Source organism: Ceratotherium simum, chromosome 4 (assembly GCF_057802395.1).
Source record: "Ceratotherium simum simum isolate JZ-2026a chromosome 4, ASM5780239v1, whole genome shotgun sequence".
NCBI lineage: Eukaryota > Metazoa > Chordata > Mammalia > Perissodactyla > Rhinocerotidae > Ceratotherium > Ceratotherium simum.
In genome coordinates, this window is record NC_141903.1 from 211,066 (window position 1) to 233,847 (window position 22,782).

Sequence of the window (22,782 nt, forward strand, 5' to 3'; positions counted from 1 at the left end):
TGTAATCTCCAAGGATGAGGGTATAGAGTCTTAGTGAGGTATGCACATTTCCTTTATTTGGCAGCCCTAAGCACTATGATTTCATCCGTGTCCATTGATAACAAGGTTCCAGGGACCATCTGCTCTTGGCCAGATTGGGTCCCAATCCTGAGTCAACAAGTCATTTTCATGAACAACATTTGCAGTGATGCAAATGAACTGCATCAGAGGAGGCAATGTCAGGTGTAAGGTGCAAGTGTCAGAAAGGGCCCATGTCACTCAGGGCTCAGACAAGAACATTCCAGCATCACAGCCTCCAAAGTGCAAGATAAGGAGGGACAGCCTCACACACCCAGGGCCCAGGGCAGCCACAGAACATTCTGTGTGTGACCCATGCAGGGCTGCACACCAATCATGAGTGCAGAAACACCACAAGCCCATGAGGCCCTGCCTGGGGAAGCAAAAGTTATGCTGAATTTATAAGATTCCAAATCAGTAACTCAAGATCAATGCAGAAATAAAGTTGCATTTTTGATTTTCTAAAAATTGACCTCCTTTCCTTTTCCTCAGTTCTTTTAACCATGCTAATTCCGGGATCAATATGTTGTGATGATCCACTTCTGCACCCTCAACATTGGTTTCCTCCATTATTAATGCTGTTGTGAGAAATTCCTCCCTTTCCTCACCCTAAAGCAGAGGATACTAGCTGGAAGGAATCTCTGTATTCACCATCACCCCAAACATCTATGACTTTGACAAAGGTCACACACACCTCTATGGCCCTGGAGCAAAGGGGATTTTAGGGCAGTGAAACCATAGTTCTATATGAATCTGTAATGGCGGATACATATTACTATGTATTTGTCAAAACCCATAGAATGTACAACACAAAGAGTGACCCTAATTCATTCCCTTTTAAGCCTTGGTATTCATTTGTTGCAATTTTTCTCTTTTTTTGAACATTATTACTAGGATTTTATTGAGTATATTTGTCATTTATTAGAATCTAATTTAGTTTTATTTATCCTTTCGATGTTTGTCTTTTATTTTGTGAAGCCTTCCTCTAATATTTATCATTTTGTGTCGTCTATTTTCTTTGTGTTTAATTTTCTGCTCTTTTTCTAGCTTGTGATGAATGCTTAGAACTTAGAAATTCAACTTTTCTATATTATACACAATAATATATAAATATATATAATCTAGGATTATACATTTCTCTCTAAGGATAGTTTTAATTCCACCCCAAAAGATTTGATGAATAGTATTTTTAATTGGAAATACATTCTAATTTCCATCGTAGTTTACTCATTAATCATGGGTTGTTTACAAATGTATTTATTAATCTCCAAGCATGTAGGAATTGACGTTAGCAATAAGAATTAAGAAGTTAAGCTCAGGGCATCCTCTGATAGCAGATGTAGTTCCAATTTTGAATAATAAGTAATAGCAATCTCAATGCGTTACTTCTGCACAGATCTTGAGTTCACAAAGTCCTGTATTCCATTTTAATGTATTTTACAAAGGAATTAGTCCAAAAAAGACTGAGGGGAAAAAGCTGGTTTTTCATCAGAGCTATAGAGTACTGCTTTAGGGTTTAAAAAGACCACTGCAAGCCTTGGGTGTCATAATCCTCATTATTAATGAGGAAACTGAAACTCACATAAAGTAGATTATTTACCCAACATCACATAGCCAGGAGGTGGCAGCACCAGGCACAGGATGCTCTGGACCTTCAGGCCTGCCTGCCAACCCTGCAATGGTCCAGCCCCTTCCTCGGGGTCCCCATCACCTCCCGGTTCCTCAAGCTATAAATGAGAGGATTGAGCATAGGAGTAAGGTCCGTGTAGAAGATAGAGACCACCTTGTCATGGCTGGGGGCCCGGTAGCGCCTAGGCCTCAGGTAGATGAACATGGCTGCCCCATAGAAGAGGGAGACAGCTGTCAGGTGGGAGGTACAGGTGGCCAGAGCCTTTTCACCATCCTGAGCAGAGTGCATCTGGAAAACAGCCCTCAGGATGCGAGCATAGGAGGCCAAGATGATGGAGAAGGGAAGGAACAGCATGAAGACACAGCAAGAAAATATCACATTCTCAAAAAGGGATGTGTCTATACAGGCCAGCTTCAACAAAGATAGCATCTCACAAAAGAAGTGGTCCACCTCCCTCAAACCACAGTAGGGAAAGGTCATTACTACTACCATCTGGATCAAACTGTCTATTATCCCAAAGGCCCAGGAGCTCCCAACAATCCCAAACAGATTCTCTGACTCATGAGGATGGGATAGTGAAGTGGGTGGCTAATGGCCACACAGCGATCATAAGCCATGAGTCCCAGCAAGAGCCCCTCCGATCCCACGAGACAGACAAAGAAGCCAATTTGTATACCACAACCCACAAAGGAGATGGACTTCCTGCCAGACAGGAAGTTGACTGCCATCTTTGGCGCATTGGTACAGACCAACATGAGGTCCATGAGGAAGAACTGAGGAAGAAGTACATGGGTGTATGAAGTCAAGCATCCGTGTAGATTAGGAAGATGAGGAGGACATTCCCACAGAGGGCCACTGTGAAGACTATCATGATTGCTGAGAAAAGTACAAGGTCAGTTGGACTGTGGGAAAAGATGCCCAATGGGACAAAGTCATCTGTGGATGATTGGTTCAACCACGTCTCCGTGGCTCAGTTGATGTTTCCGGTAACCTGTGAACATGGACAAAAAATATTGGTTGGACTGACATTTCTTTAACCTCTGCATTCCACATCTTCAGCTAGCTGTTTTGTTTGTAACTCCTGAGGCCTCAGCAACAAAAGCTTTGGGACATAGAAGAGGACACTCCTTCATATCCCTATGACAGAGCAATAGGAGTTCTCCCAGCTCATGGAATTGGACCACATATCTGGACTGGTGTGTATCCTTATCTAGATGAGTAGAAACTGAGTTATTTTATGTGTCATGGGACCTTTGGACAATCCCCTTTAGCAGGCAAAGTCTTGGCTTTACTGTATGATACAGAGTCTACTGTCTGAGACCACATGGACTTGGTAAACTATCTCTAAGAGGGCTTAGGCCATTTCATTCCCATGAGATAATTTATGTGTTATAGAAAGGGAAGGGAATCAAGCATAATTTTCTCTTTAGTCTGTATATCTTTCTGTATGTGCTGAGAGTTTATCATGCTGGCCACTCTGTTATGTTTGTAATATCAATTATGGAAGTGCTCTCTAGTGCCCCATATGAGAAGGAAGAGCTGCAGTTGGATGCCATTGTTGTCAATATTGGGTTGACAGAAAGTCACAATCCAATGGGGAGCAACAGTGACTTGGTTCCCAAATCTCTTAAGAACAGTGAGGTCTTTAATTGTGCTGAGACTTTTAAATAACTCCAGGATCAAGGCTTCAGTATAAGTGGGCTGGAATCAAGTACAGTTAATACCTACTTACAAAGTTACTTTTAGTAGAAATCAAAGAGCCTTCTTTATAAAAACCTTCTGACTGAAAACTTGCACCTGCCTTTCTGAACCTTTTACTCACTGCCTTATAAAAGTTTCAATCAATTTATTTGGAGCGTGTCACTGAAAAGGGATTTTCCTTGATCTTTGGTCAAGAATTTTTTCTAAATATGTTACTATGGAATGGAACAGGAGGCATGGCCTGATTTTAGACGGACAAAGCTAAATCGAGTCATGCATATTAAAAAAGATAAAACTTCCTTGATGATATGATAGTTGCAGTATCTGAACCCAAGGCAAATAACAGAATAAATAATTATAAACAACTGAGTGGAAAACACTGCCATTATTCAGGCACAACTCTTTTATTGTTGTCCTCACACTCACCCAGTGAACCTTGTTTTCACTGTCTAAGGCCTTTACGGTTTTTATAGGATTCTCTCTCTTCTCTCTCATCAGCCTCCTTCTAATTTCACTTGTCTCATTATCCATCCAGGGCTGAACTATCAGGCATTTTCATGGTTCTGAAGGTAGCACAGCAGTGAATATTTTTTCCTTAAGTTTGTATTAGCTATCTACTGCTGTGGAACAAATAGCTCCAAAATTTAGCAGCTTGGAATAAAACAGGGAACATTTGTTATCTCACAGTTTCTGTGCATCAGGAATGTAGGTGCAACTTAGTTGTTTGCCTCTGGTGTTATGTCTCTCAGGAGGTTACCGTCAGCTGTTGGCCAGATGATAGTCCTCTCAGGGCTGGACTGGAGGAGGCTCCATTCCAAGATCACTCGTGCGGCTGTTGGCAGACCTCAGGCCCTCTTCAAAGGCTCCTCACAGCATGGCAGTTGACTTCTCCCAGGGTGAGTGATGGAAGAGAGAGTGAGAGCAAAAGCACCCCACACAGAAGCCGTGGTCTTACAACCTGGAATTGGAAGTGACACTCTGTGAGCTCTGCTGAATTCTAGTCTTTAGAAGTGAGTCACTAAATCCAGCCCATGCTCACTGGGAAGGGAGCCCACGAGGGCATGAATATCAGGAAATGGGGACCAATGGGACCATCTTAGAGGCTGTCTGCACAGCCTTTCATGTTCTAGTCTCATACCCTGATTGCTGATATAAATAAATGGGACTCAGATAATTTTAACAAGTGATCTTGTCATGTAAGAAAGGTGGTGCCATGCAAGTTGCCTAGAAAACAAAGAATCAAAGATTTTGAGTTTGTCAGTCTGTTTCTCATCTGCCTGGTCTAGTGACAGGCAATACACAATCAGTAAAAATAATGTTTGACTTTTGCATCGCACAGTGCTCATACCTATTCCTCATTTGACCTCATAGTGATCCTGCAATGAAGGTACAGTGATTATTAAATTAGCCCCTCTTTTACAAATGAGGAAGTTGAGGCTCTGAGGAGCTGGCTGGATTGTCCAAGGTTACATGGTGAGTAAGTATGGGCCCCTTCCCAAAACTTGAGAAGGGGCCTTTGGAATGTAAGTTCCAGATACTTTATACCTGGCTGTTTGAGGGAAAAATATCTTTAGAAGGGCAAGCTACCTTATCTTGGAGAAATTCTCAGATAGGAAATTACAGTTCCCTTTCTGTAATTCTTAGCTCTCTCAGCAGGCTTCTGATCCATAATCTGTACTCTTAAACATTAGAGATCCTTTTACTGAAGGGCAGTACTGGTTTCCTTTTGGATATAACTCTCATCACTGTTAAATTAATTAAACAAGGAGGCCAATAGGCTGAGTGGCTTTAATGCCTTACTATCCTACCAAGCAAACCCAAACCTAAGCCTGTAAATTTCTCAAGACAAAGATATCAAAACCTAAGGACAATCAACCAAAAATAGCCAACTAGGATTTCCAATAAGTCAAATGCTTAAGTATAGCCAATCAGATAACTTCCTTGCTTTTCTTCTGCCTTTTCTCTATAAAAGTCTTTCCCTTGGTTCCTGTCAGTGGAGCACTCCTAACCACTTCCAGTTTGATGCTGCACAATTGGAATTGCTTTTTGCTCAAATAAACTCTTAAAATTTTTAATGTGCCTCAGTGTATCTTTTAACATCACAGATGAATACATGATCATTTATGGTTAAGTTTCTGTCTTTTGTGTTGGTTAGTAGAAGTGGAATTCATAATCATAGATGAAAATCACAATTACATTTCTGGCCCTGTGAAACTCAGGGAAAGATCTCAGGGTGATGACCATGAGGCTGAGCTGGAGGAGTCAGAGAATCTTTCTGTCCTCCTGTCTCTCCAAATGAGACCAAAATCCCCATTGGATCCCAGACACCCCTCCCAAGCCTCAGCCCCAACCCCAACTTCCAATTGCCTGCGGAATATATGCAATCACATTTCTTGCTGACACCTCAAACAGAAAACAATTTAAGCTTTAATTCTTACCTGCATGTCCCAGAAAAACAATATTTCCTATTCCCATCTTATTTCTTTAAAATGATACCTATTGCCCCACTCAAGCTCAATAAGATCCATGCTGGCTACCCCATGTACCCCAAATCAAACATTCTCCTGGTCCTGTTGGTTCGTCTTAACACAGACTCTTGCTTCTTACAACCAGCCCTCTGTTTTCATCCTTGGTGTCACCACTGTGTTCAGAGCATCACCGTTGCCAGCATGCATGTAATGGCCCTGACTGTGCCTCTCCTTGCGTACTGCAGTGTACTGCAGTGTGTACTGAGAGCCTCTCTGTGGGTCCCTTCACAGCTCAGACTTTGAGCCCACGTCCACCTCTAACGGATTGAAGTTCCCATGTGGTCCCGCTCTCCCTTTTCAGCTTTTCATCCCCAAGTCCCTCTAAACAAGCCCTATATTCCAAATGATCTGACACCTGCAGCTGCCAAATACAGCTTTTGTTTGACCTTTTTGGTTTGCTCATGCTGTTCCATTCACGTGGCATATCCTCCTCCAAAGTCCTCTAGTCCTCTGATCGGGTAAAACTTGATTGCATACAACAATCAAGAAACAGCTTTACTTTTAGCTAGGACCACCATAGAATCTCCTTCCCTACCTATTTGGTTTTTTTTTTTTACTTAAAGACACTTTATGTATATTTTAATATCTGATAAGTCTACTCGTCCTTCATAGTTTTTCTTTTTTAGTATTATTTTATTGAGGTCATATTGGTTATAACATTGTGTAAATTTCAAGTGTACATCATCATTATATTTCAGTTTCTGGGTAGACTGCATTGTGTTTACCACCAAGAGTCTAGTTCTTAATTCGTCACCATACATATGTGCCCCTTTACCTCTTTCACCCTCACCCCACCCCCTTCTCCTCTGGTAACCATGAATAGGTTCTCCTTATCTACATGATTGTCTATCTTCCACGTATGAGTGAAATTATATGGTATTTGTCTTTCTCTGTCTGACATTTTGCTTAGCATAATACCCTCAAGGTCCATCCATGTTGCCACAAAAGGCATGATTTTGTCTTTTTTTATGACTGAGTAGTATTCCATTGTGTATATATACCACATCATCTTTATCCATTCATCGGTAGATGGGCACTTAAGTTGCTTCCAAGTCTTGGCTATTGTGAATAACGCTGCAATGAACACAGGGGTGCATGTATCTTTACGCATTGGTGTTTTCAAGTTCTTTGGATAAATACCCAGCAATGGAATAGCTGGATCATATGATATTTCTATCCTTGATTTTTTGAGGAATCTCCATACTGGTTTCCATAGTGGCTGCACCAGTTTGCACTCCCACCAGCAGTGTATGAGAGTTCCCTTCTCTCCACATCCTCTCCAACACATGTTGTTTCCTGTCTTGTTAATTATAGCCGTTCTGACGGGCATGAGGTGATATCTCATTGTAGTTTTGATTTGCATTTCCCTGATAGTTAATGATTTTGAACATCTTCTCATGTGCCTGTTGGCCATTTGTATATCTTCTTTGGAGAAATGTCTGTTCAGGTCTTTTGCCCATTTTTTAATTGGGTTGTTAGTTTTTTTGTTGTTGAGATGCATGAGTTCTTTGTATATTTTGGAGATTAAGCCCTTATCAGATATATGGTTTGCAAATATCTTCTCCCAATTGTTAGGTTGTCTTTTCGTTTTTTTGATGGCTTCCTTTGCTGTGCAGAAGATTTTAGTTTGATTTAGTCCCATTTGTTTACTTTTTCTATTGTTTCTCTTGCCCGGTCAGACATGGTGCTTGAAAATATGTTGCTAAGACCAATGTCGAAGAGCGTACTGCCTATGTTTTCTTCTAGAAGTTTCATAGTTTCAGGTCTTACATTCAAGTCTTTAATCCATTTTGACTTAATTTTTGTGTATGTTGTAAGGTAAGGGTCTACTTTCATTTTTTTGCATGTGGCTGTCCAGTTTTTCCAACACCATTTGTTGAAGACACTTTCTTTTCTCCATTGTATGTTCTTGGCTCCTTTGTCAAAGATTAGCTGTCCATAGATGTGTGGGTTTATTTCTGGGCTTTGGATTCTATTCCGTTAATCTGTGTGTCTGTTTTTGTGCCAGTACCATGCTGTTTTGGTTGCTATAGCTTTGTAGTATATTTTGAAATCAGGGAGTGTGATACCTCCAGCTTTGTTCTTTTTTCTCAGGATTCCTTTACTTATTGGGGGTCTTTTTTTGTTCCAAATAAATTTTAGGATTCTTTGTTCTATTTCTGTGAAAAATGTTGTTGGAACTTTGATAGGGATTGCATTGAATCTATAGATGGCTTTAGGAAGTATGGACATCTTAACTATGTTAATTCTTCCAATTCAAGAGCACGGAATATCTTTCCATTTCTTTGTGTCTTCTTCAATTTCTCTCAGCAATGTTTTATAGTTTTCTGTGTACAGCTCTTTCACCTCTTTGGTTAAGTTTATTCTTAGGTATTTTATTCTTTTTGTTGCAATTGTAAATGGGATGGTATTCTTAATTTCTCTTTCTTCTACTTTGTTACTAGTGTATAGAAATGCAACTGATTTTTGTACGTTGATTTTGTATCCTGCAAATTTACCATATTTGTTTATTACTTCTAAAAGTTTTCTGGTGGATTCTTTAGGGTTTTCTATATATAAAATCATGTCATATGCAAATAGTGACAGTTTCACTTCTTCCTTTCCAATTTGGATCCCTTTTATTTCTTTCTCTTGCCTGATTGCTCTGGCTAGGACTTCCAGTACTATGTTAAAAAAGAGTGGTGACAGTGGGCATCCTTGTCTGGTTCCTGTTCTTAGAGGGATAGCTTTCAGTTTTTCACCATTGAGGATGATATTAGCTGTGGGTTTCTCATATATGGTCTTTATTATGTTGAGGTACTTTCCTTCTATACCCATTTTATTCAGAGTTTTTATCATAAATGGATGCTGTATCTTGTCAAATGCTTTCTCTGCATCTAGTGAGATGATCATGTGATTTTTATTCTTCATTTTATTGCATAAGCCTCTTTGGATTGTTGATTTCAGGTTCATTGGATAGATTCCCAGTAATGGGATGGCTGGGTCATAGGGCATCTCTATTTTTAATTCTTTGAGGAATCTCCATACCGTTTTCCATAGAGGCTGCACCAGTTGGCATTCCCACCAGCTGTGTATGAGGGTTCCTGTTTCTCCACATCCTCTACAGCACTTGTTGTTTTTTGTCTTGGTGATTATAGCCATTCTAACAGGCGTGAGGTGATATCTTAGTGTTGCTTTGATTTGCATTTCCCTGATGATTAGTGATGTTGAACATCTTTTCATGTGCCTATTGGTCATCTGTATATCTTCTTTGGAGAAGTGTCTGTTCATTTCCTCTGCCCATTTTTTGATTGGGTTGTTTGCTTTTGGTTGTTCAGTTGTGTGAGTTCTTTATATATTGTGGAGATCAACCCCTTGTCAGATGTATGTTTTGCAAATATTCTCTCCCAGCTGGTGGGTTGTCTGTTCATCTTGATTCTGGATTCGTTTATCTTGTAGAAGCTCTTTAATCTGATAAAGTCCCACTTGCTTATTTTTTCTTTAGTTTCCATAGTCTGGGTAGGCATTTCATCCGAAAAGATTCCTTTATGACCAATGTCAAGTAGTGTGTTGCCTATATTTTCTTCTATGAGTTTTATTGTTTCAGGTCTCACCTTCAGGTCTTTGATCCATTTTGAGTTAATTTTTGTGAATGGCGATAGTAGATGGTCCACTTTCATTCTTTTGCATGTGGCTGTCCAGTTTTCCTAACACCATTTATTGAAGAGATTTTCCTTTCTCCATTGTATTTTCTTAGCACCTTTGTCGAAAATTAGCTGTCCATATATGTGTGGTTTTATTTCTGGGCTTTCAATTCTGTTCCATTGATCTGTGTGTCTGTTTTTGTACCAGTACCATGCTGTTTTGATTACTATTGCTTTGTAGTATGTTTTGAAGTCAGGGATTGTGATGCTTCCTGCTTTGTTCTTTTTTCTTAGGATTGCTTTAGCTATTCGGGGTCTTTTGTTGCCCCATATAAATTTTATTATTTCTTTTTCTATTTCTGTGAAGAATGTCATTGGGATTCTGATTGGGATTGCACTGAATCTGTAGATTGCTTTAGGTAATATAGACATTTTAACTATGTTTATTCTTCCAATCCATGTGCATGGGATATCTTTCCATTTCTTTATGTCATCATGGATTTCTTTCAATAATGTCTTGTAGTTCTCATTGTATAGGTCTTTCACCTCCTTGGTAAGATTTATTCCTAGGTATTTTATTCTTTGTGATGCAATTGTAAATGGTATTATCTTTTTGAGCTCTCCTTCTGTTAGTTCATTATTAGCATACAGAAATGTAACTGATTTTTGTAGATTGATTTCGTACCCTGTGACTTTGCTGTAGTTGTTCATTATTTCTAGTAGTTTTCCAACGGATTATTTAGGGTTTTCTATATATAAAATCAAGTCATCTGCAAATAGTGAGAGTTTCACTTCTTTGTTGTTTATTTGGATTCCATTTATTCCTTTTTCTTGCCTAATTGCTCTGGCCAAAACCTCCAGTACTATGTTGAACAGGAGTGGTGAGAGTGGGCAGCCCTGCCTCGTTCCTGTTCTCAGAGGAATGGCTTTCAGTCTTTCCACATTGAGTATGATGTTGGCTGTGGGTTTGTCATAAATATCCTTTATTATGTTGAGGTACTTTCCTTCTATACCCATTTTGTTGAGAGTTTTTATCATAAAAGGATGTTGTATCTTGTCAAATGCCTTCTCTGCGTCTATAGAGATGACCGTGTGGTTTTTATTCTTTGTTTTGTTGATGTGATGTATCACATTGATTGATTTGCAGATGTTGAACCATCCCTGTGTCCCTGGTATAAATCCCACTTGATCGTGGTGTATGATCTTTCTAATGTATTGCTGTATTCGGTTTGCCGATATTTTGTTGAGGATTTTTGCATCTATGTTCATCAGCGATATTGGCCTGTAATTTTCTTTCTTTGTATTGTCTTTGTCTGGCTTTGGTATCAGGGTGATGTTGGCCTCATAGAATGATTTAGGAAGTGTTCCATCTTCCTCTATTTTTTGGAATAGTTTGAGAAGGATGGGTATCAAATCTTCTTTGAATGTTTGATAAAATTCACCAGAGAAGCCATCTGGTCCTGGACTTTTATTTTTTGGGAGGTTTTTTTTTTTTAATTTTTTTGTTTATTGCAGTAACATTGGTTTATAACATTGTAAAAATTTCAGGTGTACATCATTGTACTTCTATTTCTGCATGGACTACATCATGTTCACCACCAAAATACTAATTACAACCCATCACCACACACATGGGAGGTTTTTGATTACTATTTCAATCTCTTTACTTGTGATTGGTCTATTCAGATTCTCCATTTCTTCTTGGTTTAGTTTTGGAGGGTTGTATGAGTCTAAGAATTTATCCATTTCTTCTAGATTGTTCAATTTGTTGGCATATAATTTCTCATAGTATTCTTTTACAATCCTCTGTATTTCCGTGGTATCCATTATAATTTCTCCTCTTTCATTTCTAATTTTATTTACTTGAGCCTTTCCTCTTTTTTTCTTAGTAAGCCTGCCTAAAGGTTTGTTGATTTTGTTTATCTTCTCAAAGAACCAACTATTTGTTTCATTAATCCTTTCTACTGTTTTTTTGGTCTCAATTTCATTTATTTCTGCTCTGATTTTTATTATTTCTCTCCTTCTGCTGGCTTTGGGCTTTGTTTGTTCTTCTTTTTCTAGTTCTGTTAGGTGTAATTTAAGGTTGCCTATTTGGGCTTTTTCTTGTTTGTTAAGGTGGGCTTGTATCACTATGAGTTTCCCTCTCAGGACCGCTTTTGCTGCATCCCATATGGTTTGATATGGCATATTTTCATTTTTGATTGTTTCCAGATAGTTTTTGATTTCTCCTTTAATTTCATCAATGATCCATTGGTTTTTCAGTAGCATGTTGTTTAATCTCCACATTTTTGTCACGTTCCCAGTTTTTATTCATGGTTCATTTCCAGTTTCATAGCATCATGGTCTGAAAAGATGTTTGTTATGATTTCAATCTTGTTAAATTCATTGAGGCTTGCTTTGTTTCCCAACATATGGTCTATCCTTGAGAACGTTCCATGCACGCTTGAGAAGAATGTGTAGTCAGCTGTTTTTGGATGGAGTGCTCTGTATATGTCTGCTAGGTCCATCTCATCCACTTTTTCATTTAAGTCTACTATTTCTTTATTGACTTTTTGTCTGGATGATCTATCCATTGATGTAAGTGGGGTATTAAGATCCCCTACTATTATTGTGTTGTTGTTAATGTCTCCTTTTAGGTTTGTTAATAGTTACTTTATGTATATTGGTGCTCCTATGTTGGGTGCATATATATTTATAAGTGATATGTCTTCTTGGTGGAGTGTCCCTTTTATTATTATATATTTCCCTTCTTTGTCTCTCTTAACCTGTTTTATCTTGAAGTCTACTTTGTCTGATATGAGTATGGCAACACCTGCTTTCTTTTGTTTGCCATTAGCTTGAAATATCGTCTTCCATCCTTTCACTCTGAGCCTGTGCTTGGCTTTAGTTCTGAGATGTGTTTCCTGAAGGCAGCATATTGTTGGGTCTTGCTTTTTAATCCATCCTGCCACTCTGTATCTTTTGATTGGAGAGTTCAATCCATTTACATTTAGGGTAATTATTAATATATGAGGGCTTAATGTTGCTGTTTTGTCATGTATTTTCTGGTTCTTTTGTGTTTCCTTTGTTTCTTGTCCCATTTGTTTTGGACTGCCAATTCAGTTTGGTTGTTCTGTCTTATGACTCTTCTAGTTTTCTCTTTGTTTATCATATGCGATTTTTTTTGATTATTTGTTTAGTGGTTACCTTGAGGTTTGTGTAAAAAATCTTGTGTATGAGATATTCCATTATCTGATGGCCTCCTATTTCCTTATACTAAGTCAATTCAATCACTTTCCTCTTCCCCTTCTAAGTCGTTCTTGTTATACCTTATTTTATCTTGTGTTGTGGCTGTGTGTTTACAGTGATGAGGTTAAATTTATTTTTGGTGAATTCCTTCCTTTGACCTTGATTTTAGTATTTAAATGGTTGCTAACCTATTCCGGTAAAGATCTACTATTTTTCTGAGTTTGTCTACCTATTTTTCTCCTTGCTCCAAGCTTTGTATTCCCTTTCTCTTCTTTTTTTAAGGCCTGAGGGCCTTCTTGAGTATTTCTTGTAGTGGGGGTCTCGTGGCCATGAACTCCCTTAGCTTTTGTTTATTTGGGAGAGTTACTATTTCTCCATCATATTTGAAGGATATTTTTGCTGGATAGAGTATTCTTGGCTGAAAGTTTTTGTCTTTCAGTATTTTGAATATATCATTCCAGTCTCTCCTAGCCTGTAAAGTTTTTGTTGAGAAATCCACTGAGAGCCCGATGGGAGTTCCTTTGTACGTTTTTGTCTAGCTGCCCTTAATATTGTTTCTTTGTCATTGACTCTGGCTAGGCTTACCACTAGGTGTTGTGGAGAGGGCCTTTGTCTGTTAATATATTTAGGTGACCTGTTGGCTTCGCTTACTGGTATTTCCTGCTCCTTCCCCAGACTTGGGAAATTCTCAGCTATTATTTCCTTGAATAGGCTCTCTGTTCCTCATTCCCTCTCTTCTCCCTCAGAAATACCTATAATTCTTATGTTACATTTCCTAATAGAGTCAGATATTTCTCGGAGACTTTCTTCATTTCTTTTTAGTCTTAGTTCTCTCTCCTCTTCCATCTGGACCATATCTGTATTCCTATCCTCTAAAATGCTAATTCTTTCCTCCATATTGTCAGCTCTGTTCTTTAAAGATTCCAGATTCTCCTTTATCTACTCCATTGTGTTCTTCATCTCCATCAGCACTGATTGGTTTTTCTTTATGATTTCAATCTCTTTTGTGAAGAAACTCCTAATCTCATTGAATTGTTTGTCTGTGTTGTCTCGTATTTCGTTGAGTGTTTTTATGATAGCTATTTTGAAATCTCTGTCATTTAGATTATGGATTTCTATGTCTTCAGGGTTGGTTTCTGGGTGCTTGTCATTTTCCTTCTGGTCTGGTGATTTCATATATCTTTGCACTGTGGGTCCTGTGTTGGCTTTGTTTTTCCTCATCCTGGAAATCTCTGGTTGCAATTTCCACCTGCCACCACTGTGTGGTGGTAAAAGGCTGTGTAATCTAAGCCCCCTGCACTCTGCCTCGGTTTTTCTGCTGAGATCCGCGGATCAGATTGCTTGGTCTAGTCTGCCGTGGATCGCTTGGTCTGGTCTGGTCAGCTGAGCTGCAGGTTCCAGTTTGCGGGGATGGGGTGGCTCTCTCTTTTGCCCTCTGGGTCCCTGGTGTGGGGGGCTTCTCGTTTGCCCCTCTTTATCCGCTCTCTGGGGTGCTCAGATGTTGATGGTAGCCCTGTGACTCTTCTGAGTCCTCTTTCCCCACTTCCTCCAGGGGCCCAGCACGTTCCACTCTCAGATGTGCGGTAGTGTGGATCTTTGTGATCTAGCTTTTCACTGTCTTGGATTCCGTTGTTGGTCTGTGACTGTTCCTTTTGTTGTATCTTATCGGGGGAAGAGTTCACGGGAAAACTCACTCCGCCATGATGCTGACGTCACTCTCCTAGCCTCTGTATTTTTTACCATTGATCTATTTGTCTATTTCTTTGCCAATACCATGCTGTCTTGATTACTGTAGCTTTATAGTAAGTCTTGAAGTCAGGTAGTGTCAGTCCTCCAACTTTGTTCTTCTTCAATACTGTGTTGGCTATTCTGAGTCTTTTGCCTCTTTTCCAGGTAAACTTAGAATTAGTTTTGTTGATATTCACAAAAATAACTTGGTGGGATTTTGATTGGGATTGCATTGAATCTATAGATCAAAGTAGGAAGAACTGACATTTTAACAATATTGAGTCTTCCTATCCATGGACATGGAATATCTCTCCATTTATTGAGAATTTCTTTGATTTCTTTTATCAGAGTTATACAGATTTCTTCATATAGATCTTGTACCTATTTTGTTAGATTTATTCCTAAGTACTTCATTTTGTGCGGTGCTAATGTAAATGGTACTGTGTTGTTTTTAGTTTCAAATCCCAATTGTTCATTGCTGGTATATAGGAAAGCAATAGGCTTGTGTATGTTCACCTTGTATCCTGTAACCTTACTATAATCACTTCTTAGTTCCAGGAGTTTTTGTCAATTCTTTGGGATTTTCTACACAGATAAACATGTCATCTGTGAACACGAACATTTTTATGTCTTCCTTCTCAATCTGTATGCCTTTTGTTTTATAATTTTATTTATTTTTCCCCCAAAGCCACAGTAGATAGTTGTATGTCATAGCTGCATGTCCTTCTAGTTGCTGTATGTGGGACACGGCCTCAGCATGGCCGGAGAAGCAGTGAGTCGTTACACACCCAGGATCCGAACCCGGGCTGCCAGCAGCGGAGCGTGCGAACTTAACCGCTAAGCCATGGGGCCGGCCCTCTGTATGCCTTTTATTTCTTTTTTCTTATCTTGTACTAGATAATTGCACTGGATACAGAATTTTAGGTTGACGATTATTTTTCTTTCAACACTTTAAATATTTCACTTCATTCAATTCTTGCTTGCATGGGATTCTGATGAAATTCTTATCATTGTTCTTCTATAGGTAAGGTGTTTTTATCCTCTGCCTTCTTTCAAGATTTTTCTTTTTGTCTTTGTTTTCTGCAATTTGAATATGGTATGCCTAGGTGTAGATTTTTAGTTTTTTATCTTGCTTAGTGTTCTCTAAGCTTCCTGGATTTATGGTTTGCTCTCTGTTATTAATGTGGGGAAATTCTTAGTCATTATTACTTTAAATATTTTTTCTGTTCCTTTCTCTCTTTCTGTTCCTTTTGGTATTCTTATTATGTATATATTGTATCTTTTGTAATTGTCCTACAGTTCTTGAATGTTCTATTCTGTTTTGTTTTGTTTTCACTTTTTTCTCTTTGTATTTCAGTTTGGGAAGTTTCTATAGACATATCCTCAAGCTCAGAGATTTTTTCCTCAGCCATATCCAGTCTACTGGTCAGCCTAGCAAAGGCATTCTGCATTTCTGTTAAAGTGTTTTTGATTTCTAGTATTTCTTTTTGTTTCATAGTATGTTTTTTTTGATTCTTTCTTAGAGTTTCAATCTCTCTCTTACATTATCCATTGTTATTGCAATGTTGTCCACTTTTTCCTTTAGAACCCTTAGCCTATTAATCATAGTTATTTTAAATTCCCAGTCTAATCATTCCAAAATCATTGCCATATTTGAATTTGGTTCTGCTGCTTTCTTTTTCCCTTCACACTGTTTTTCCTTGCCTTTTAGCATGCCTTGTAATTTTGGTTGAAAACTGGACATAACGCATTAGGTATTGGGAACCAAGGTAAACTGGCTGTGATTAAGTGTGATGATTTATGTTGACCTGGCTAAGAGTTACACTGTGTTTGCTGTGGCTGTAGCTCTCTGAGAGCTCAGGTTCCTCTCGTGTCCTTGTTTTTATCTACTCGAGAAAGTCCTTCATAAATAGAGTTTGAGCCTTGCAGTCTTTTCAACTGCAGTCTGCTGTTATTGTGCAGGGGTCCTGTTGCTGTGTGGTGAGGTGTTGGGAGGGGGAGTGGCCTATGGTTCTATGATTAGGTCTCAGTCTTCTTATGGGCCAATGCCCCTGAGATATGACCTTCACAAATGATTCTCAGCTTTTTTCCTGCCTTACATATGACAGGAAGGCTAGAGGCGGCTGGAGTTGGCTAATCGCTCTTCCCCAGGTCAGAGGAAATAGTTTCCCTTGAGTGCTGGTCTTTGTTACAGAGAACTGGAGGAAGAACAGGGTGCTCCAGCATATTTCAAAATGGTGGCGTTTCCTCTGTCCCTGCTCATAGCAGGAGGGGATTTTCCTCCAGTCTTCACAGTGAGAACTTAGTGAGGCTCCTGAAGGTAAAACTCAAGAAAGTGTAGGGGTCCCCTGGAGTTTGGAACTCTCCAGCTAGTCCACAATCTGCCTCCAGCAGTTGAAAAACTACAGTTTGTGTTCCTGCTGGTACTGGGTCCACCAGCGGACTTCTCCACTTGGGCTCTGCTCCTGGTAACCTGTGATTCTCTGTATCCACCTCTCTCCAGTGTTCAGGGTAGTTGTCTGCCCTGTGACCTCAATTCTCTGACAGATCTAAGAGGAGATATTGTTTTTTAGTTTATTCGGTTGTTTTCTGTTGTAAGGATGGGAGTGATGCTTCTAAGCTTTTCATGTTGCACAGCAGAAACCTGAAGTCTAGGTTACCGTTCTCCTGTGCCTGAGGTTCTCTCTCATGCTGCCAACAAAGAGACCTAATTCCACTTAAATGACCCATTCCCTTGCATTGACTTGATTTTTTTCATGCTATTGGTCTCTTCTCTTGCTTCTTTGACCTACTGAAAGCAACTTGTCCAGCAAGAAGGTGACAGTTGAAATCGTGGTCAGTACCTGGCCCCACAATGAGGTTGTAAGCTTCCAGGTTACTAGAAGGCAGATGACAGCTGGGCCCCAGCTTGTGTGGGGCTTATCTTGCCAAAACCAGCTCCAGGCTGAGCAAAGACTCCACCCAGCGCCCCCATCCTGCCCAGGTCACCTGCTGCTTCTCTGTTTCCCAGTCCTAGGGCTCTCGCTGACTGTTCTTCTATAAATCCACCCTCCAAGGGAGGTTTGGAGAGCATCCCAGGGAGGCAGCAGCAGTGAGAGATACACAGAGCCCCAGAAATGACATGGTTTTGGACCTTGGTCTACAAAGTCTTCTCCAAATTGTTGCTGGGAAAGAGGAAGACTGTAAGAGTTCCTTGGCCTCATGTGGACTGTGGCAGCCAGTACACAGGGGTCCGCTGGCTAGAAGAAGAGTCCCCCAAGTCTTATCAGCGTGGAGGGGTGGGTTCCAGGACTGAGTTCCAGGCCAGGACTTTGGAAGTAGGCATCACCACCAGACACGACATGGCCTGAAGTCAGTCCGGAGCTGCTAGTGGAAGAGCCCAGGAAGGAAGCAAGTGGAGTGTTGGGAGTAGGGCGAAGGCTGGGCCCAGGGCCACAGATGCCAAACCAGAGATGCCCATGCTGGAGGAATGCTGGGAGAACACCAGCATCATTAAGTTTGCAATAATTCTTTTAAATAATTTTTGAAAATACTTTAACCTTTAAGAATCAAAATGGTTACATTTGGAACACTATGTATCAGTCAGTTTTTTGACGTTAGAAACTGGTAGGCCATGGTCTTCAAGACAAAAAGCAAGCATTGCTGTCCTTTGAAACAGCTGGTGAATCTCGCGCTGCTGTGTGTGCATGAAAGAACCTGCTTTTATACTTGTATTTTTTGTGTTGAATATCTATTTTTAATTTGCATAATTATGTTTTGATTCTTCATGCTTTCTCATTTTATAGAATTAATTTGCATTGACCATAAGCTATAAATAAAAGAAATAAATGTGTGAAATAAGTGGCTAAAAGAGGAGCGGATTTCCTTTGACGAATGGGGGCGGAGTGGGAAGAAAACTGTAGATGGGGTGGATGTGGGGGTTTCCCAGGCCTTGGGAATGTAATGCTCATGAGAGGCAAGTTCCTGCCCTCCGTGGAGAGGAGGGGGGTACTGCCACTCCCCTAAGCCAACCCTAAAAGAACATTAGGTAACTTTGGGGGATACCTGCAAGAAGAGCTTGGCATCTTATTTGATAAGACTGTTGATCTGCCCAAAGGAAAACTAGAGGTTTAGCCCTTGGAGAGAATCTGCCCAGCCCCCCAACAAGGCACACACAACAAGGTGTGAGTTTCCTGTGGGTCAAAGAACATCTGGAAAGCTGGCCATATTGAGCCATTTTGCTGCATCCTTTCTAAGCACACTGTCTGCTCGGTGACAGGTCCAGCATCACAGGAGCATTGGGGTGTCCTGGAATGAAAAGGCAGAGCAGAGGTTAGGGGTTCAGCCAAACCTGCAGGAACTGAGGAATGGGGAGGACCCAGAGGAGGCTGTGGCTGCACGATGTTTCCCTCATCTCTCTCTCTTGCCTCTGGTGCTGAGGGAACAGCAAGAGCTTGTCAGAGGGAGGAAGGGGAGGTTTGTGGAGGCAGAACAATCCCTCCCCATTGCAGGCCCCCAACCTGTCAGGGGTCAGAACTGGATGTGAGTTCACTGTTTGCAAACTGGACAGATCATTTAACAATTAAATTTATATGAACACTGTGGGCCCTGCCCAAGATGCTACTGAGGGACAAGAAAGAAGGATGCCACAGAGGCAAGCAAAGGTAGTGATGTGAAAACGCTAAAAGACATAAAAACATGTCATGTCACTACTTCGTAGGAACACTGTTAAATCAGGTTTCAACTGTACATTTTAATAAGATTTTCTTGTGATTGTTTCCCATCGACATGAGACAGAAAGAAAAGAAGCATTGACTTACTTTTTTAATTACAAAAGCAATACATGATCCCTGTAAAAATTTATGTACACCACAAAAATTTACAGTGCCACAGTACCCCATACTTTATTTATCTGGTTTCCTAGTAGCATGTAGGTGGTTTCCAACCTCACACTGCTGCAGTGAGCAGCCTCAGTAACTTTAGGTACTGGTGTGAATATTTCTGTAGAACAGATTCCGGGATGTGGAACTGTTGGGTCAGGAATGTTCACATTTATAAATTGGTTGACATTACCAAAATTGACCTCAATATGGCTGCACCAATTTAGAAGCCTGCCAAAAATGTGTGGGAGTGCCTAATTCATGGGAATGTTTGTCTTCTCATGTGAGATTCCTGTGTGGCCAATGATGACTTGACTTGCACCTGCAGTGGAGGTTGAGGTCCTCTCTCAGCCTTTGTGAGTTACAAATATACAAATTAACTGATACCTCTAATCCAATCCAATCAGGTTTCTCCCTTTTCCCCCCATTCCAGTTTCCTTCTCCATCTTCCACAGGAACACCCCGGCTCCTGGCAACATCAATCTATTTTTACTCTATTGTTCATTCCTACCATACACACAAACAAGCCTTGGAACTGCCTCTTTTTCTTAAAGAAGGTCATACACACACATACACACACACACGTCGACATGCGCACAGGCGCCTCTGCCCCCCTGCTGCGCTGAAGTCTTTAGCTTTTGCTGTCATTTTGGCGGGACACTCGGGTCGTGCACTAGGTCACTCTAGACAAAGCGGGAGAGCCAAGCGCTGGCCAGGCGTCCAGGAAGCTGCCCAGGACCCAGCCCTGCGGCCGCGAGAGCGCTTCACCACAGCCCCAGGGCGGGGTCTGAGGGCTCATAGGGCTGTAACCACGTGCCACTGTCGTCCTCTTCGGGGACGCGTATCCCTCTAGCCGGCAACGGGCAGATGGTGAGGGGATCCGCGTGTTCACCGCCATCGTGGCCTCTGGGCCTGAAACACGCGCAGAGCGAGCCCGAGAAGCTGTCCGTGAAGGTGAAGATGTGGGAACTGTGGGACACATTGAAGAAGGATAGCCGCCCCGCCTCGCAGTCCAGGAAGACACCCACGCGCCGGGGCGGCACGCGCAGGGTGAGCGCGACGCGGTGCGGGTCCAGGACAAAGTACTCGCAGCGGTTCCACAGCCCCATCACCCAGGAGCCGCTGGCCGGACTCAGGCGCGCCGGCCCCGCGCGCGGCCCCGCGGCCAGACATGCGCCCAGGAACCAGCGGCTGCGCCGGCCCACGTGCACCTCCCAGTAGTGGCGGCCGGCAGAGAAGCGCTCACGGCTTAGCACGCACGTCTGCTCCGAGAACCGCTGCAGACCGCCCGGCTCAGCGGCCAGGCCGGGTCCGCCGCGCGGGAGGACATGCTCTTGCCATCCTCAGAGACCTCCAGGCTGGGATGCGCCGAGGCCGGATCCAGGGTCACGTCCACTGCGCAGAGGCGTGGGGTTAGTGCCCACAGAGGACGGTTCTGGGCCCCACCTGTCCCCTCCCCTGACAAGCAAACCTCTGATTCTCCCAGTAGAGCAATCCGTGGAATCCTCACATGCACCCCTACCCCAAACACCCCCTGGGGCTGAACTGGCCTGCAAGTCACTCCCCAGCATTTGAAAGTGTTAAGAGGAATCCTATTTCCTGCCCAGACAGGAAGGTTCTTCAATTCCATACTAGGTGCCATGGAGAGCAGAGATAGCAAACAAGGTAGATTCGTGGGGATAGAGGCGGGCTCACTTCCCCAAGTTCTGGTCAAGGAGGAGCTCAGGGCTGGTTCTAGTCCTGGCTGGTGCCACCACCCTGTGTGACCTGGAGATCACCACGTGAGCTCTGGGCCTCGGTTTTATGGCAATATTAGGATTTTAAAACTGAAAGAGACTGCTGAGGTTATCTAGTCCAGTGCCAGGTAGTCCAACACCCCATCCCCCAAAACACACCCATCTGATGGATGGGAACCCCAGGGATCCTTCAGTCAGATGAGAGGTTCCTCACAAACTCTGTATTCTTTCCTGCAAACAGGCCCTGGTAGCAGCCTTCCGACCAGATGGAAACAAACCTAGTGTACTAAAACCCAGAAAGCAATATGCGTGCCTGTGGGAGCCTGTGAGTGCAATCACATGCACGCGTGCAATGCGTGTATGTGTAAATGTGTGCACACGCAGAAATCTGTGTCATGTTGTGTGTCTGTGTGTGCAGGCCCCATACTCGGCTCTGGACAGGCCCTCTAATCTCAGATCTTTCCACCTCCCTTCTGTCTAAGTCACAGTTCCTTGGCTTCAGTTACCTGCATATTGTTGGGCTGCTCTCCACTCTGAAACCAAACAGAGAAGAAAAAGCAGGTGAGAGATCTGAGTCAGGAACTCTGGAACCTCGAGGAGGCTCAAGATGCATGAGGGGTGCCTGCAAACTGAATAACCCCATTCTCACCATGACAGTTGGTTTGGATCCAGGCGGGTCTGGGCCCACCATGGAATTTTCCCGGGTATTTGGGATTGGGTAGGGGACGCATTTCAGTGCTGGGTTATACCAAGGCTGCACACAGGCTGAAGTTGTGCTGGGCAAAGCAGGAGAGCACAGCATGTGGGCAAAGAGAACCAATACATGCGGCTGGGATGCCCTGGACAGAAATGAAGCCTCAGCTCTGACCAGTTCAGTCCCCAGGAGACTCAGCTGAGCATGGCTCCAGTCTTAAGATGTCCTTTAGATATCTTGTCTTGCCTCCTTCCTAACGTGAGCCTTTCTAAGTGGATTTCTGTTTCATTTTATCTTGTTCTGTGTTGGGGCCGGCCCCGGGGCTTAGCGGTTAAGTGCACGCGCTCCGCTGCTGGCGGCCGGGGTTCGGATCCCGGGCGCGCACCGATGCACCGCTTCTCCGGTCATGCTGAGGCCGCGTCCCACATACAGCAACTAGAAGGATGTGCAGCTATGACATACAACAATCTACTGGGGCTTTGGGGGAAAAATAAATAAATAAAAAAATTTATCTTGTTCTGTGTTACAATAGAGAGATCACCAAGTTGTAAAATATAGTCATGCACCACACAATGTTTTGGTCAATGAGAAACCGCATATATGACGGTGGTCCCAAAAGATTAGTACCATATGGCTTAGGTGTGTAGTAGGCTATACCATCTAGGTTTGTGTAAATATACTCTAAGATGTTCACACAATGACAAAATCACCTAATGAGGCATTTCTCAGAATGTATCCCTGTTGTTAAGCAACATGTAGCAAAAGCAATAGATGTTTTCAGAGCTCCATAAATTTACAGCAAGGCCTTCCAACCCTGCTTTTGCATCAGAATAACCAGTAGACTTTAAAAACATATAGCCCTTGCATAGAATAACTCAATTCTATAAAGATGCTGATTCTCCCTAACTTTATCTATAAATTCAAAGCAATTCCATGTAAAACTACATTTAGATTTTTTTTTGGAACTTCATACATTTATCCTAAAAGTTCTATTTTAA

The 22,782-nt window shown here is 41.8% G+C and overlaps 2 pseudogenes across 1 annotated transcript in view; both read right to left on the minus strand.

The window, feature by feature from the left end:
- Positions 1-1,184: 1,184 nt before the first annotated feature.
- LOC147917175 (olfactory receptor 2V2-like) lies at positions 1,185-20,002 on the minus strand (annotated as a pseudogene).
- Positions 18,789-22,782, minus strand: part of LOC147917176 (butyrophilin-like protein 9) — a 30,156-nt pseudogene continuing 26,162 nt past the window's right edge. The window contains exons 11-12 of the transcript XR_015551874.1: positions 21,597-21,623; positions 18,789-20,749 (exon numbers count right to left, since the gene is read on the minus strand). The product of XR_015551874.1 is annotated as a butyrophilin-like protein 9 (transcript). The remainder of the gene's footprint in view (positions 20,750-21,596; positions 21,624-22,782) is intronic.